This window comes from Homarus americanus, unplaced genomic scaffold (assembly GCF_018991925.1).
Source record: "Homarus americanus isolate GMGI-L3 unplaced genomic scaffold, GMGI_Hamer_2.0 scaffold39155, whole genome shotgun sequence".
NCBI lineage: Eukaryota > Metazoa > Arthropoda > Malacostraca > Decapoda > Nephropidae > Homarus > Homarus americanus.
The window spans coordinates 17,042,493-17,061,566 of NW_024737042.1; positions in this window are offsets into that span (position 1 = coordinate 17,042,493).

The following is a 19,074-nucleotide window of genomic DNA, read 5'->3' on the forward strand; positions in this document are numbered from 1 at the left end:
GGTCGTATATACAGAAGCAATAGATATCTCACAAGTGTCGTCGAATTACCATTTAGCTTTTCCGCCAGTCTCCGGTAATTTCCTGACGATCGGTATCAGCGTACAAACAAAACAACAGGCAGGTCGATTTCCACCAGGTCACATAAACACTCTTGTGAACTGTAGCCTGCTTTAATAATTACTGAATCTTCATAAAACTGTTCACAGGGCATGTCCTCTATACTGGACTTCTCACTTCAAATATATAGTCAGCACGCTACCAGTGTACAATTCTATAGTCTTTTCACTTCATATCGCTCACAACAATGCCACAATATGCGCACAACACTTATCTTCAGCTGCCACTAGACTTGTAATTCACCCTCCGTGCAGAAAGGATTGATTCCTCTAGGCAGCTCGCTGCCACTTACATACCTCATCAGACGCCCCTAGAACATCCTAGCACCACCCAGACGCTGCAAGCCGTAACGAGACACGCCTGGGAATTTCTAGAATGTTCTTCTCTGATCGAAGCTTACAAGTAGATCAAAACACAAATAATGCTATACATTCTAGAAAATTCTTACATCAGTAATACATCAATATATATAAGATCTTCCCAAACTTGCCAAGATAACTGCTGCTTGGAAAAAGAAAATAATCAGAAGACCTAGATTACAAACATAATACTAAATTATGCCTCAGCATAACACTACCCCACTGCCCCAGCTAATCATTGTGTCGTCCCGACACAACTACTCACTATATACATAACAATCCTAAGACTTGGTAGGTCTCCTCCTCTCCCGCTGCTGCCGCCGGCGTACTGGGATTTCTTCGGAGTCCTCCCTTGGCACAGCAACCTCAGTCACATCCTCAGATTGGTTTCCTTCTCCTGTCGCGTCCAATTCCACTAAGAGGAACGGTGTTTTCTTCCTGGTCCGTGGTCGGATTCCCCGGAGTTCTTCCAGGATCTCCGGTCTGGTCCTCGTCGGTGGTAGTTGACTGCTCTTCAGAGTTTTCTCAGGTGTATTGCCCTGGCTCATGATACTGCTACAGACGATTGACGTGGACTACCTTTGGCTGAGCCTTCCTTCCATCCTCCCCTGATCCGGTAGGTCACACATGAAAGGCGTTCCACTACAGTGTATGGTCCTTCCCATGGATTCTACAACTTGGATGACCGACCCTTTTTCCGCAGAGGGTTATACAGCCAGACCTTATCACCGTCCTTGTAAAAGACCTGGCTTGCTTTGACATCATGGTTGCTCCTCGAACTTGATGGTGGACATCAGTTAACCTTTCTTGGTGGCTTTTGACGTAATTGGTGGTTTCTTCAGGTAGTTCTTCATCAGGTGGTCTTCCTGTCAGCAAGTTCACTGGTAGCCGCAGTTCGTGAGCCAGCGTAGGTTTTACCGTTGTGTATCCAGTTGACTCGAGGGCAGCTAACAGATATGCCATCAGCAGAGCAGGAAGTTTCTGGTCCCATTCTGTCTGCCCCTCAGCACAATATTTGGCGAGTTCTTGTGCCAAGGTCCAATCAAAAATTTCCACCATTCCGTCTGACTGTGGCCGAAGTGGAGTGGTCCTAGCCTTCCTTATGCCCAATAGTTTACAGCACTCGCTGAAAACAGCTGACTCAAAGTTTTTGCCCTGGTCCAAGTGCAACTTGTGTGGCACACCAAACCGGCAGAAGAACTGGTCCATCGGGACCCTGGCAACAGTCGTGCCTTCCTGATTTGGGATGGTATAGGCTTCTGGCCACTTAGTGAAGTAATCTATGGCCACACAGATGTACACTCAAGCGCCATATTTTCGATGCACACTCTACCCCTACTTCTGGCTCGAGGAAAGTCGTAGTCAGGGTTGCAAACCGAACGGTCCCTCCTGTATAGTGATGTTAAGTATAGTGATGGTAAATAAAGAACATAAGAACATAAGAATCGAGGAAACTGCAGCGGGCCTATTGGCCCATACTGGGCAGTCCCGTTTACACCCAACCCCTATTGCTCATATAAGCATCCAACCTATGTTTGAAGCTATTCAGCGTATTCGAGTTAATGATGATATTTGGTAACTTGTTCCATTCATCCACTGCTCTGTTTCCAAACCAGTGTTTACCTATTTCGCGCCTAAATCTAAATTTGTCTAATTTAAAACCATTGTTACGAGTTCGCTCCTGGTTGGATAGTTTGAGTACCTTTGTAATGTCCCCTTTGTTTCGCCCTGACTTCCATTTATACACCTCTATCAGGTCGCCCCTCGCTCTACGTCTCTCGAGGGAGTGCAAATTAAGATGCTTTAACCTGTCTCTATACTCAAGGTTTCTAATGCCCGGGATTAGTCTTGTCATTCTCCTCTGAATTCTTTTCAAGGATTCTATATCCATTCTGTAATACGGTGACCAGAACTGAACTGCGTAATCCAGGTGTCCTCGTCAGATTAAATAACACGTCCTATTTTAGTGTCATCAGCAAATTTACTTATGTTGCTGTCTATGCCGATATCTATGTCGTTTATGTATATAATAAATAATAATGGTCCAAGTACTGAGCCCTGGGGAACTTCACTAGTGACGTTGCTCCAATGGGACTTAGTGCCGTTAATGCTCACTCGCTGTTTCCTGTCCTGTAACCACGCCCTAATCCATTTAAGGATATTACCTTTGATGCAGTGTGCTTCTACCTTTCTAATTAGTCTTTCGTGGGGGACTCTGTCGAAGGCTTTGCTAAAGTCGAGATATACCACATCATAATTGTGCCCTTCGTCCACCGATTCGAAAACTGATGAAAAGAATGTTAATAGATTAGTTAGACATGAACGCCCGCTTGTGAAGCCATGTTGGGAATCATTGATCAACTCGTGCTTCTCCAGGTGGTTTCGAATATAGCTTGAATTGATTGATTCAAGTAATTTGCCTACTATTGATGTTAGGCTGATTGGGCGGTAGTTAGAGGATAGTGATCTATCCCCCTTCTTGAAAATCGGTATTACATTCTCTATCCTCCAGGATTCTGGTACTACACCTGTATTTAAGGACATGTTAAACAACTTTGCTAAGGGCATACTAAGCTCTTCCTTACATTCCTTTAATACTCTGGCAAATATCGCATCGGGACCAGGTGACTTATTAGGCTTTAGTTTATCTATTTGCTTACTAACATCGCTACTAATCACTACTCTCTCGCTTAATTTGTTTTCTTCACTATCTCTGAAAAGAGTCGGTGCCTCGGGTATCATGTTTACATTTTCGGTGGTGAAAACTGTTGAAAAATATTTATTCAAATTATTGCTCATTTCTCCGTCGTTGTCAGTGAGCTCACCGGTATCTGACCGTATTGGTCCAATCTTTTCTCGTGTTTTAGTTTGATACATTTGGTAGAATCCTTTGGGGTTTGTCTTCGCCTCCCTTGCTATCCTTACCTCATTATTCCTCTTGGCTTTCCTTATCTCGGTTTTAACCCTACTCGCCAATACCTTATTATAATCCTGGAGGTAAATTTCGCCATGATTTATCCTTCTACCTATAGCCTTCCTTTGGCCAATGATGTTCTTAAAATAATTATTTATCCATTTAGGGTCATTGTTGTCTGATCTGAGTTTTTTGCATGGTATGTTCTGCCTTTGTGCATTAAGTAACTCATTATTTAAATTGTCGTGGAACTCGGCTATCTCAGATCTCGTTACCAGGTCGGTGTCATCTGTCAGGTTCACGCCCACGCGCGACACCCCTTCTCCTAGCTGCCTCTTTAAACTGTCAAAGTTTGCCCTTCTGAAATCTGGTACTTTAGTGGAATTTTCCTTACGTCTGCCCTGAAAGTCTAACTGGAATCTAATTTCTTTGTGATCGCTGTTTGCAAGTTCGTTCCCTACCTCGACATTGCTAATGAGGTTTTCTCTGTTCGACAGAACTAAATCGAGTATATTACTACCCCGGGTGTGTTTGGTTATATGTTGCCTTAGGAAACAGTCCTGGATCGTTTCGAGAAAATCTTCTGATTCTGAGTTACCCGTAAGGTCAGTCCAATCTATTTGGCCAAGGTTAAAGTCGCCTACTATACAGACTTTGTTGTGTATGGAAGCCCTGCGCATTTCATCCCAGATAAGTCTCTCATTGACTCTATCAAGATTGGGAGGTCTATATATTACTCCTGTGATTAATTTTTCCCTACCGTCGATTAATTCTATCCAAATTGTTTCTGTATTCCGCTCAGTGTTGTGAAGTCACTAAAAAAAATGTATCGTGCATATATTCTCTCAAATATTACATCATGAACTGCTATTCGTACAATCTAGCGAAGCTTCGAGCTACCACATTGCACCACTAAGCGATGGGTCGGAGGGGGGGGGGGACGTTCGGTATGAAGCCAAGGCTACGACTTCCATAGAGTCAGGAGTAGGGGTAGAGGGTGCATCGAAACTATGGCGCGTAAGGGTACCTATTCCTATCTGCAGTGAGTGGCAAAGGTCCCTCAATATCCACTGCGACCCACTCCATTGGTGCGCCTGCATGGTACAACTGCAGTGGGGCATGCGTGTGTAGGTTTGGTCCCTTCTTGGCGTAGCAGACATCTCATGAATGGCACCATTCTTCCACATCCCTATGCATGCCAACCCAGTAAAATCTTTGCCGCAAGCGACTCAGGGTCTTCTTCACTCCCAGATGTCCACTGGCCGGATTGTTGTGCATCTCTCCCAGGATCTCTGACCTCATCTTCCGGAGAAGTACTGTCTGCCAGTACCTGTTGAGGCCATCGGTAGTAACCCACTGCCGCTGCAGCATCCCATCCTTCAGCTGAAGAACATCCCAATGAGCCCAGTAGATTTATATCGTGAGCTTGCTCCAGAGATCGTCCCCCATGCTGGCCGCACTCAGCTCTGGCTCATCCACTCGACCACTGGCCTTTCCCAGCAACGGCTGCATTATCCTCCACTGTAGTGCGACTACATTTCCTGGGAAGTGCCTCTGTCCAGCAACAATGCTGAAAATCAGGCTCCACCACTCCCAAATGGGTATTCGAGGTACCGTTCACCTTTCACGGTACCCACTTTCCTTTGATTTTCAACTGCAGCGAGCCAAGGTCCGGTTGACATTTTCGAGGTAGGAGGTATACCAGTCCCAGGATGCAAGGGTCTGCTATATCTTCTACACAAACCTGTAGGGTCTAGATGCTGATATCCACTGGTCCCCTTAGTACTGCGCATTGCCCAGTTATCCCACATAGCTGCTGCGACGTCTCAGGTAGTTGTGGCTGAGTAACCACGACCGGCCTCACAAAAGTATGCTCCGAGGCTGTGTCGATCACCAACGGACACCTTATGCCATCCATCTCACCTTCAACCTGGACACTGCTTACAGTGGCTCTTACACATTTTGCCAATAGTGGGGCTCTGGTGAGACAGTCTGGTCGTTGCCCCTCAGCACCAGCCATCTCTAGTTCCCCCGTCTTAGTGGGCAGCTCGTATTTCCCTCTTTTGGAATTCCGTGGGCAAGTAGTCCGGAAATGTCCATCTTCCCCACACGCCCAAAATTCTCTCTTCTCCATGTTCTCTGTATTGTGCATCTCTCGCTTTCGTTTCCACTTGTAACAGTCCTCCTTTTTGTGCCAAATCTACTCATTGTTCCTGCCGTATTTGTTTCTGTTCTTCTCGTTGTTCTTGCAGTAGTTGTTCAAGCATTGTGGAATTGTTGTTTATGTTCTTCCCATTGTACATGCAATAATTGCATCAGATCAACCATGAAAATTTCCCCTTGCCTGCCTTGGCTTCTGGTCTGTACACCGTCACCTTCCATCTTGACTAATATCTCACTGCTAGGCTATCCCACTCCTGACACCAGTGTTACGACCCTCCTTTCCCCGCTTACCAGCTTCCACTGTTGGTGTCGTCGAATTACTACTGGCTGTCCCGCCAGTCTCTGGAAATTTCCAGACGATCGGTATCAGTGTACAGACAAAGCAACAGGCAGGTAGATTGCCACCAGGTCACAGAAATACACTTGTGAACTGTAGTCTACTTTAATAATCACCGAATCTTCATAAAACTGTTCACAGGGTGTAACAGCACCTTCGCTTCATATAAATATGTACCCAAATAAATAACATCAAGTTATTCACCAAGTGATTCGCCATGTTATTCACGACTCTAGAGTCTAGATCACTTGGCTTTCATCTCTCTCAAGGGTCGAGCCAGGGCCAGCTGATTTAGCAAACAACCCAGGGAGTGACAGTTGACTCATTACCACTGGACAGGGAAGCTGAGCACTTATCTCAAAGTGTTATTCACAACACTTCCTTGGAGAGAATGCACAATATACTCTCTCAGATTGTACCTGCCTACAATCTGAAAGGCTTGCACTTGAAGACTGCCTTCATATATCTGGACGACATGATTGTCTTTGGCAGAATTTTTGAGCAGGAACTGGGGAGGCTATCGGAAGTGTTTGACCGGTTCCGGACTGGACACCTTAAACTGAGCCCAAAGAAATGCAACTTGTTCCAGAAGGAAGTTCAATATCTGGGACACACAGCAAGTGAAGACGGAGTATGCACAGACCCAGACCATGGCGTAGTTTCCTTGGCCTTTGTACCTACTACCGTCGATTTGTGAAGAACCTTGCCATGGTTGCCGCATCGTTGCACAAGTTGACTAAGAAGGGGCAGAAATTTGTGTGCACTACTGAGAGTTAAGGCTCCTTCGACCAGTTAAAGGATGCCTTGGCCATCTTCCCGGTGCTCCCATATCCGGACCCAACTCAACCATTCATCTTGGACTGTGGTGCTAGTGATGATGGCATCGATGGAGTGCTGTCCCAGAAGAAGGAGGACATCGAGTACGTAGTGGCATACTACAGCAAGAAGTTCAGCCATCCAGAAAGAAAGTATTGTGTAACCAGGAATGAACTCTTGGCTGTGGTAAAGAGTTTAGACTTTTTCCACCCATACCTGTATGGATCTAGTTTCCCCATCTGGACTGACCACGTAGCATTAAGGTGGCTTAAGACCCTGAAGAATCCAGAAGGACAACTGGCACGGTGGATTGGGAAGCTGAATCAGCACAATTATTCCATCTAGAAGAGGCGTGGGCAGATACATGGGAATGCTGACAGTCTGAGCCGACGATCATGTGATTTTGATTGTGAGCGGTGTTGCCGGAGAGAGGCAGTTCCCAAGAAGTGTAGTCGCACTACAGTGAAGGAGGATCCAGCCGTTGTTGGAGAAGCTGCAGCTGGAAGACCAAGACTTGCGACCAGTGGTCGAGTGGGAGACGATCGCTGAGTAAGTCCGACGACTAAAAACTACTGGGCTCAGTGGGATGCTCTTCGGATGAAGAATGGTCTGCTGCAGCGCCAATGGGTGGCTACCGATGGCTTCAACAAGTAGTGGTAGACACTTCTTCCCCGGAAGATGAGGTCAGAGAGCCTGAGAGAGATGCACAGCAATCCAGTCAGAGGAAATCTGGAGGTGAAGAAGACCCAAAATCGCCTGCGGCAAAGGTTTTTCTGTGTTGGTATGCGTAAGGATGTGGAAGAATGGTGCCGTTCATGCGATGGCTGCTGCGCCAAGAAGGGACCAAAGCTACACAGACGGGTCCAAGACTGACGACAGTGTTGGGGCCGGTATCGGGAGCTGAAACGGGGCGTGGAATTTCCGCTTGCCGCGGAATACAACCATATTCACTGCATAGTTGTTTGCAATAAATAGAGCCATTGACGTTGCAATAACAACCGATGTCAATGATACTGCTATCATTTCAGACTCTATGTCAGCTCTTAAAGCAATTCAAAGTTGTAATACTACCAGCAATGAGGTAGAGGGAAGCATTATAATAAACTACATGCGTGTGCCAAGAAAGTTGTGTTAATATGGGTGCCTGGGCACTGCAACATTCGGGGCAATGAACAGGCAATCGAACTAGCAAAAGCGACGGTGGGTCTTGGGGAGACAACCAATGTGTCCTGGGAAAGGCAGTCGTGTCTCTCCTTGGGGAAGACATGCAACAAGCAAGTGGCAGCTGGAATGGACCAGGTTAAATCTTCGCAACTACTGCAAAATTGACATCGGAAACTGGCCCTCAGCATACAGAAAGAACAGGAAGGAAGAGGTGGTTCTCGCCAGATTAAGGTTAAATTTGACCCACCTATAACCTCACACAGATAACTCCTTTCCCCCCATCTGTGCCACCTGCACCAAAATTATGTCCATTAAACACATTCTGACAGAGTGCAGCCAGTACGAACTAGAACGCCGGCGGCCGGCGATGCTAACGACCAAGCGAGGCTTCGTGCTGGCTGTACCCAACCTATTGCAAGATGATGTTACCATTAGTGACGCTGTAATACTCTTCCTCAAGGAGACCTGTCTTCTCGACATGATGTAAATGGTACACGCAACATGTGCTTTTCATAATATGTATGTAAACATGCCCTAAATAAATGAAAAATAAATAAAAGTAAATACAGAAATGGAACACATACAACACGAGACACATATCACAGAAATTTCCATTACATACAACACGCACATATGCAAAGTAAAACTGACAGCTAGCAACACCATACAAACCAAAAGACTCAGGCTACAACGCCACAAAAAAAAAAAAAAAAGTCACCTGACTGGCCATTCTATCTGGACTGTCATTGATTCATCACCATATCACCCATTCATATCATAATTCACCCAAAAACTAAAACAAAAACATCAAGAAAAAGAAGAAATAAGACTATCAGGGTTGTTAGACCATTAGAGTAATATAGTGCAAGAATAAATACAAAGAATTAAAAAAATCCTCAAGAATGACCCAGGAGGAAGAAGAAGGAAGACAACAGCTCCCGCCGAAATAGCCGTAAGGCCAAGTGGCCAGTAGTCCCCAAACAAGCCAGACTAGGAGTTTGTCGACCGGTTTTGCTCAGTGCAAGTACAAGCCTAGTAGGACAATTGAAGATAATTGCTAAGCAAGTATTGTGGAATTGTTGTGAGCAATATAAAGTGCAAAGACTAAGGAATTGTTCATTGGTAGTGTGCTGTGCTGACTATAGATTCGAAGTGAGAAGTCCAGCTGTGAAGCTGTGAACAGTGTTGTGATAATTTTTGCTATTATCAAAGAGGCTACAGTGCACAAGTGTGCTTCTGTGACCTGGTGGAAATCTACCTGCCTGTTGTTTGTCTGTACACTGATACCGATCGTTGTAAAATTAGCTGAGACTGCCGGGACAGCCAGTGGTAATTCGACGACATTGTGAGATATCTACTGCTTCTGTACATACGAAACGGGTCGCTGGTAACCAGTGGCGGAAGCTGGGTAAGCAGTGCAAGGAGGGACGTAACAATTATAACAACAACAATTGTATTTCTTACAGAATCCTCATCACTTTTAAATAACTATCATCCTAAATGTCAAAACCTGAGATAAATTAGTAGTGAAACAATGTGATGTATGATCAGAAAAGTTTGTTTTATTATTGTTTTGTAATGTCTCCGGTAGCTGTAGTCTTTCAAGGGTGCGGCAGGTGTTGCCATATGAGGGTTAGGTAATTATGAAGGGGATTTTCAACATTGGCAGTCTTATGCATTCAGTCTTCTTTCTTACTGTTTTCTTCATTCATCCTTCAATCTCAGTTTTTTTACGTTTGTATACTCATCTGGTATTTTTCCTCATTCAAACTTATATCAGTTATTTTCCTTCATTCATCCTTCTATCTCGTTTTTCCCATTCAAAATTTATCTCGTATTTTTCTTCACTTATCCATCTACTGTATACTGCTATTTCATTCAGCCATTCAACTCATTTGTTGTATTGATTCTTCTATTTCGACTTTTTCTTAAAAAAAAAATCAAATTTTTGTTATATAATCCTCCTATTTCATATTTTGTTTATTCATTTATTTATCCATCTCGTTATATTTTCTCATTTATTCACTCATCTCATTTATTCCTTCATTCATCCTTCCATCGCATTTTCCCCTTATTCAAAAGACCATCTGGTATTCAGTAACAGAAACAACCATCTCTATTTCCACGACAGCGTGTCCTCGCCGTCGTTTTCTGTTACCACATCCATTATTTTCTCAGTATTCAAAAATCTTTAACCCATCCTCACATTCTCTCTCTCTCTCCGCCGGGTTTATTGGTGAAGCCAGCCAGCCTGGGAATATTGTTTCCTAAACCAGAAATTTTATAGAGGATAAAACAAACTGAAGAATGGTAGTATAATTTAACGTACCCTAGCCTGAAGTAACATAGCCCAGCATAATGTAACCTAAACTAATAATTATTATCAAGCTTAACCTAACCTATCTAAGTTAACCTAACCTAACCTAATCTAAACTAGCATTACATAACATAAACATAACCAACCTAAGGTAGCCTAGTCTTATCTGGATGATAATAGATTAAGGTTGGACTAGGCTTTCAAAACTGCAAATATTTTCCACTGCAGAATTTTTAGTTTAACAAAAAAGTTAGAAAAAAAAAACGCCTGGTCTCCCTCTAGTACCATCCCTTCTCCCTTCCTCTCCATTACGGCCGCCGCGTCTTTTGAGGTGTATTATGCGACACTAAGAGGCGAATACGTCCATCATATTGCCCGAGGCACGTATTGAATTGTGACGTAATATTAGGCTATGGCTGTTACTGTATCCTCGACCTGAACCTAACTTAACATGTGAGTTTGGACACAATGGTTTAGGTTAGGTTGAGGTAGGCTAGATTAGGTCAAGTAAGGTTAGGTTGAGGGAGGCTTGGTTAGTTTAGATAAGGTTAACTTGTGGGTAGGTTAGCTATAGGAAGGTAAGGATAGGTTAGAGTAACTAAGCCCTCGGTTAGGTTACGATTAGGCAGGTTAGGTTAGATTAAATTAACTTAGGATTAGATTTGATTAAGTTAGGGTTAGCTTGTATATATGGTTGGGTTAAGTTGGGATACGTCAGGATAGGTCAGGTTAGGTCCAAGATAGGGTAGTCGTCTCACGCTCACCCCACCAGACATACTTTCTTTAAAAGATATGTCGTGATAAAAACAAACACTGGAGGGCGAGGGTTAAAACTTGAGAAGGGTCAGACTGCTTTAGGGAGGATCACACTACTACAGTAACTTAAACTGACTCAGTACACAAATATTTTTTTTTTGGCAAAGTAAACACGATGGGGTATCCAAGATGGTGTTTAGGTATCTTCAGTGTGTGTGTGTGTGTGTGTGTGCACATGAAAAATTACGATGATTATGTTGGGAAGAAATTATTCCTTAAGTGTAACCAATTCTGTTAAAGAAAACATAATAATATAATATAATATAATATAATATAATATAATATAATATAATATAATAATAATAATAATAATAATAATAATAATAATAATCTGTAGTTGGCTCGGTGTTGGCCAGCTGCAGGTATAGAATACCTTATACTGTACTGTCTACTGTACATTTTTTAGAAACATTAGTGCATGAATTAAGGAAGCTTTAAGAGTACATAGTCGGCCCCTTTTTTTTAAACACTCGGGGCAGCAAGTCCGAAGAGCAATCCCGAATATCGTGTTACTATATAGTAACGCGAACCCTTTTATGGAAAATTTGGTTTAAAACAATGAATTACGGCTCGAGGGAGCTTTCGGGATACTAATAAGTAACCAGAGTATTGAAAAAAAAAATGGCCGACTGTGTGAACATAGTGGAGAAGTAAGTACATATTTATCGCCATATTTTCTAATGATCGTTTTTAATTTAGATTTGAAATTTATCACTGTCGGCACATATGTTTTGGGGTTTGACACACACACACACACACATATACACATACATATACATAAACAGACAGATAGATAGATAGATAGATAGATAGAGAGAGAGAGAGAGAGTACACACACACACACACACACACACACACACACAGTGCCTGGTATCTCGGGTAGGCAGACGGAGGTAGCGGAGAGGATGGCCACTGGCGACGTCCCGTGGGATGGTGGCTAGGGTGTGTGGCACCACCACCACCACCACCATCACACCTAACCCGCCCTCACAAACACCGCTCACTCCAAACCCACCCTCACCACCCACTTCCAGCCCGCCTTCACAATAACTGCTCACTCCCAACCCACCCTCACCACCTCTCATAACATTTAGTTACTTGTTTTGTTAATACTAAATTTTTATATATTATGCTTTTCCCCATCAGTCAAGAAAGTTTTATATAGCACTATAGGTAAATTGGGGTCAGCCTCACTGTATATATATATATATATATATATATATATATATATATATATATATATATATATATATATATATATATATATATATATATATATATATATATATATATATATATATAATATTCAGAAATTTTAATGTAATATTTAGAGACGTTAGAACAAAAATGACCGATCTGCCGAACAGGGAAACATAAGTAGGCCAGGCTGAAACACTCATGCCTCGTGGCGAGTTAAAACAAAAGCCCCCAAGCAACGTCCTCAGTCAGGGGGTGGAAGCATTTTGAACGAGGCCTATAGAAATTTAAATGTACCTCATCGAATTAATGTAGACACGATTCATGAAGTTAAGGGACAATTCTAAAATTAAAGTTATTGTGGATAGTTTCCCAGTTCTAAATATTTTACGTGTGTCCCAAAGAAACAATTAGATAGGACTTTTTGTGTAAGAGATAGGAAACGTAGGACTAGGGTGTGTTTTCCTGGGGCTGGGATAGGGCATGTAGCTGAGAGGATAGATAGAGTTTTGTCAGGGGAGGGTACCAATCCAGTAGTGTGTCTTAGTGTGGGAGGAAACGACATAGGAAAGGTTAGGAGTGAGGAACTTTTCAAGAGGTATAGGGAGGCGCTGGGAAAGATTAGAGATAGGGGAGGGATCCCGATAGTATGTGGTGTCTTGCCTAGAAGAGGGGTTGGTCGTGAATGGCTGTCCAGGGCAAATGCTATAAATTGCCGACTGGAAAAACATTGTGCAAACAATGGTTGGGCATTCATTGATAACTGGCAACGATTCTATGGCAACGACTACCTGTACAGTCGTGACGGAGTACACTTGTCTCGTGCGGGGGTAAAGACGTTGTTTGCATCCCTGGAGCGTGAAATTGTTACTCCAAAGGGGGGGTTTCGCCAGTAGAGAGAGGTCGGGGTAAGTGGGAGTCAAAAAACAAGCTGGTCCTGGTAAGTAATATTAGTTACTCAGGAAAGGGTAAAACAGGACCAGGGAAGGGTAGGTATAAATGTATACTATACAAACAGTAGGAGCGTTAGAAATAAAATAGACTTGCTGAGAGCGGTTGTATGTACCGAGAATGTAGACATCATAGCAACCACCGACACTTGGATGAATCTGGCGAGCAAAAATTTTTTATCAGAGTACCACATAGAAGGGTACAACCTTTTTCACAACGACAGGGAAGATAGGAAGGGGGGAGGGGTCGCACTCTTCGTCAAGGATACATTAAAATGTTGTATTAATAATTCAATAAAGGATGAAATAGGAACCCAGTCTGTATGGGTAGAAATCACGGAAGGAAGAGAAAAACTACTTATGGGAGTGATTTACAGGCCTCCAAGTCTTGGGAAGGAAGCAGCTCAGCCCATATGGCAGGAAATGAATAGGGCAGCAAAATATAACAATCTGTGCATTATGGGGGATTTCAACTTCAGAAATATTGACTGGGACAACATTGTAGGTGACTATGAATCTGAAGACTTCCTAGATGCAGTACAGGACAATTTTTTGAAACAACTAATTACAGAATCTACTAGAGGTGACAATATATTAGACCTAGTATTAACAAATGAAGAAAAAATTATCAGAGATATCACAGAAGGGGAAGAACAAGGTAACAGTGATCACAGAGAAATCAGGTTCACCCTAAATTGGAAAACGAAAAACAATGACAATATGGTCAGAGTCCCAAACTTTCGGTTGGCGGATTATCAGGGGTTAAGAAGGTACCTAGGTGAGGTCACCTGGGAACAGTCACGTCAGTCACCAGTAGGAAGGGGTGAGGTCATAGATGACACAACAATTGATCATGACTATAATATATTCACTAGTATACTACATAAAGCACAAGAACAAAATATACCATACATAAAAATTAGGTCAAATAAGAATGAGCCAAGGTGGATGACCAGAAAACTTAAACATGACATAGGAATAAAGAAAGGAATATATAAGAAATTAAAGGGAGGGGAGGAGCAGCTCAGAAATAGGTATAACGAACTATCTAGGAATGTTAAAAAAATTGTAAGGAAAGCAAAGAGAGACTATGAAGTCAAAATAGCAAGAGAATCCAAGGCGAATCCCAACGGATTTTTCCAGGTATAGAGAACAAAAGTCAAGGACAAAGTTGGGCCCTTAAAGTCAGGGAGGGGAGAAGTGATAAATGGCAGTGCAGAAATAAGCAAAGCATTGAACAGCTACTTCTTATCAGTTTTCACAGAGGAAATTTGCGATGAAATTCCAGAGGTGGAACTGATATTTAAGGGAAAGGAAGAAGAGAAATCATTAGACACCGGAGTTGTGCCAGACTTGTGGAAACAGGCAAATGTAGTACCCATATTCAAAAAGGGAGACAGAGCATCAGCGTCAAATTACCGGCCAATCAGTTTGACGTCAGTAGTGGGGAAATTTCTTGAATCAATTATAGCAGATAACATCCGATCGCATTTAGAGAAAAGCAAATTAATCTACGACTCTCAACATGGGTTTACAAAGGGAAAATCTTGTGTAACAAATCTGCTGACATTTTTTAGGAAAGTCTTCGAGATAGTAGATAATGACGAAAATTACGATGTTATTTACTTAGACTTTAGCAAAGCATTTGACAGAGTACCGCATCAGAGGCTTCTGAGAAAAATTATGGCTCATGGTATCGAGGGGAAAGTTTTAAATTGGATAAAATCATGGCTCACCGAGAGAACGCAGAGGGTCAGCGTAGATGGTGTTAAATCTGAGTGGGGTCGTGTAACCAGTGGGGTTCCCCAGGCGTCAGTACTAGGCCCACTCTTGTTCATAATCTACATAAACGATATAGATACTGGGATCAGCAGTGACATAAGCAAGTTTGCGGATGACACCAAAATAGGACGGCATATTAATTCAGGGCAGGATGCAAATGCAATACAGGAGGATCTAAATAAACTGCAGGGGTGGTCTGAAAAATGGCAAATGAAATTCAACACCAGCAAGTGCAGCGTACTTAATATTGGAAGAACAAATTCTGTCAATGTATACAGCCTTAACAACATCAACCTTGAGAAGTCGACTTGTGAAAGAGACCTAGGGGTACTTGAAGCCCGGACCTACGGCCTAGAAAACAGTGCGTTAATGTTCGAAATAAGGCAAACAGAGTATTGGGTTTTATATCTAGAAGTGTAAGTATTAAGAGTGCAGAGGTCTTATTGCAACTATATCTTGCACTAGTCAGGCCGCACCTCGATTATGCGGTTCAGTTCTGGTGCCCTTATTATAGAATGGATATCAATTCACTAGAGTCGGTGCAGCGAAGAATGACGAAAATGATTCCGGGACTTAGAAACCTTCCATATGAGGATAGGTTAAAGAAACTAAACTTGCATTCCCTAGAAAGACGAAGAGTGCGGGGAGATATGATAGAAGTATTCAAGTGGGTGAAAGGAATCAATAAAGGTGATATAGATAAGGTTCTTATAATATCCGAGCAGGATAGGACTCGGAAAAACGGATTCAAGTTGGATAAGTTTAGGTTTAGGAGGGAGATAGGAAGGAACTGGTTTACAAATAGGGTGGTGGACGAGTGGAACAAGCTTAGCAACCTTGTAGTAAGTGCTGGAATGCTGGAAAGTTTCAAAGGGAGGCTGGATAGATTCATGGATGATATAGAGTGGTAGTAACTCTCGACAGGAGCTGCCATGCACAGGCCAACCGGCCTATTGCAAACTCCTTATTTTCTTATGTTCTTATGTTCTTATTAGAAATACGCGAAAGATGAAGTCATGGGGGGGGGGGGGGCAGGCGAGTGCCCTGAGGTATATAGGCGTTGACCGGGCCTCAGTAAGTCACGGTCAGTGACCCAGACGGACGTCTGTATACGCGCTCCATGAGCAAGAGACCACGTGGCCTCGTCCCTTCCCGCGCGTTCATCCTTGTTGCAAGTAAGTCCTTATTCGATCTCAGGCAGTGTTTAGATAGGGCGGAGTAGAATTTAACAGTAGTTAACAAAGTACTCCTTTTGCAGGGTCACGAGACCCCACTTGGTTGGTGGTTGGTGGTGATGGTGGTTTGGAAGACATAGCTGGATACCCACCCGGCAAGCGAGCAGACAGGTGTTCTTATTTACCAAACAACCGTAACTGACCGCAGAGCTTGCATATGGTCGATCTGGTTCATCGAATCTCTCCACCTAGGTTCATACAACACCACAAGAACCACCCACACATCTCCTCAGTCAGTCAGTGAAAAATCATACTAACGGGAAACTAGAACCCCTAACTCGGCTGGGCAGGGTTCACCTGTACTCGTACCTGTCCATGAAGTACTGGGAGTAAGCCAACTGAGTGCAGACTGAGTGAATGAAGCGTCACACGCTGGGACCGGGAATTCTAGTGGTTACATAGAAAAATTCATCTCCCCAGTATTGGGTGTATGTGATTAATATAGCCAAGTCCAGGTATGGAATCAACGCTCCTCATGGTTGATTGCACACGTAGGACGTAGGAGTTCCTCTTCAAAAAAATTGGTTGATGCTGTAGCTCCTTAAAGTATGGGTGCATTCTGAACTTATGTGTGAAGCATATTACGGTAGGGTGTTTCATAGGAGGAAAGATCAGCTAAAACTAATGGCCCATCACTTTTTTGGTAGATTTTAGTGTATATAAACAGAAAATAATTTCAGTTTCAATATTTTGCAACCTTTTGCTAGGTAAATTTTAGCGTGAAATTTATCGAAAATCTAACGTACAGCTGCATTAGTGCATTACAATTAAATAGTGAACATTGCTTTCTGACTTCATTCTTTAACAACCCATCTAACAATATTTTTTTCTGTTTCAGATTCTGATGCATTTATAAGTTGATAATATTTGCGATGGCTGCTTGTGTCAGGACGAGGAACCAAAAATCCAGCCATCTCAGTCACTATCTTGGGTCTGGGAGAGAGCTCCTGAAGTCGGAGTTGCCTACATTGAGAGATGCTTTGAGATACGGTGTTTTAATCAGGCAAATCAGTGAAAAGAACCAAAGAACTTACACAAACAAAGACATTGCCAGTGATATGACCAAAAGCTGTCTTGGCACAGTACACTCTGGCTAACGCTCAGTTCAAGCCTCCAGTCATAACAAGTCAGAAGATTAGTGAGAGACTGCTAGCCAGTTGGGAAAAGGCAAGAGATATCTCTCTTGGGAGAGGAAAACTTGCAGTTAAGGACAGCTTTGCCAAGCAACTGGACCAGTTATTTGACATAATTACTTGCAAGTGCCCAATTGTTCTCTGTCCTGAGTTTGGATGCGATCGTGACTGTAAATCCGAGGCCCACATCTCCTGTATTTGCAAGCGTGAACTGAAGATTCCTGATCGAACTGGCATTTGTCAAAGCACAGAGAGAGAAGACTGGCAGTATAGGGGCTCTCATGATTTCTAGCCAAGATATTCCGGAGTCCAAGAGACAGGAGCTGCCACAGAGAGACAGAGAGGAGAAAGAGTTGCCGAGGAAAGAGACTTGAGAAGGCTCAGGGTGAGGTAAAAAGGCCGATGATTGGAGTCAAGCTGATTCAGAGTTTAATGACATGGCTGATCCGAGAGTGCTGACCAGGAGAATGGTGACTTTGTCCCTAACAGAAAAATAATGATCCCAAACCTTCCAGGCATAAGATTCGAAATAGGAAAGATATCGAGCATAGCTCTGGCCAGCATGCGACACCACACTGGTCTCAGAGAAACTGCAGAGATAGCAACAGCTGCCTGGATTGACGGTGGTTTGATAACACCTGATGATGTTCACCTGGTGATAGATCATAACAAAGTAAGGAGAGCTCAGGAGAAACTTGTCAGTAACCTAGAAGAGGAGTTTGATAAGGGGATAAGAGAAAATGGAATCAATTGTTTGTTCTTTGATGGGAGAAGGGATGACACTAAAGTGTTCATGAAAGTTGGAGATTCTGACAAGTTGTTCCCTGCCATGGTGAAGGAGGAACACTACTCCTGCTGCAGTGAACCAGGAGGGAAGTATTTGTGGCATTTCACTCCAGAGAAAGATGACATCAGGAAACCAGCTGAGATAGTGGCAGATAACATTGTGAACTGGCTCAGAGAGAGGAACGTAGACCAGACCCTGCAGGCCATTGGAGGGGACAGCACCAACACGAACACAGGGTGGCAAGAGGGGGTCATACAGTGGATAGAGCGGAAGATTGGGAGGAAGCTGGTCTGGATTGTTTGTGACCTCCACACCAACGAGTTGCCACTCAGACATCTGATCCAGGAGCTGGATGGCAAGACTCTTTCAAACCAGAGCAAGATGCTGGACTCTGCCACTGAGTTAAAGTAAATCCGAGCTTTTGAAAAAAAATGCAGTTGGCCCTCCACTCTGTTGAGCTTGCACATACTGTCGTGACTGACCTGAGTGCAGCCAGTACTATGGATTTACATGATTTGCAGTGCCATCAAAACTGGGGTCATGCCTGATAGACTTGCTTACCTGCAGATAGGTCCAGTCTCACATTCTAGGTGGCTCACAACGGCTCTCAGGTTCTGCAGAATTTGGTGTCTTTCATAAACTGAAGGGAGACCAGCTTCACAACCTGAGACTTATTATCAATTCATCGTGGTGTCTACTTGCCAAATTGGTTCAACACCAAGGTCAAGTCATCGTTCTCCGAAGGTCCGAGGCATGTTCTCTTCCAGCTTGAGCTCCTGAGGAGTCAGCCAAGGAAGGTTGTTCAGATTGTGGAGCAGACTGTGAGGAGATCTTCCTGGTATGCTCATCCTGAGGCAGTTCTGCAGACAATGCTCTGCAGTAAGGATGAGAGGAGAGAAGAGTGGCAGTCAAAAAAGATCTTGGATATGAGACTTATGAGAGGATCTGGGCATGACGAATCAGTTGGTGACGATTCCTTCAGGGTC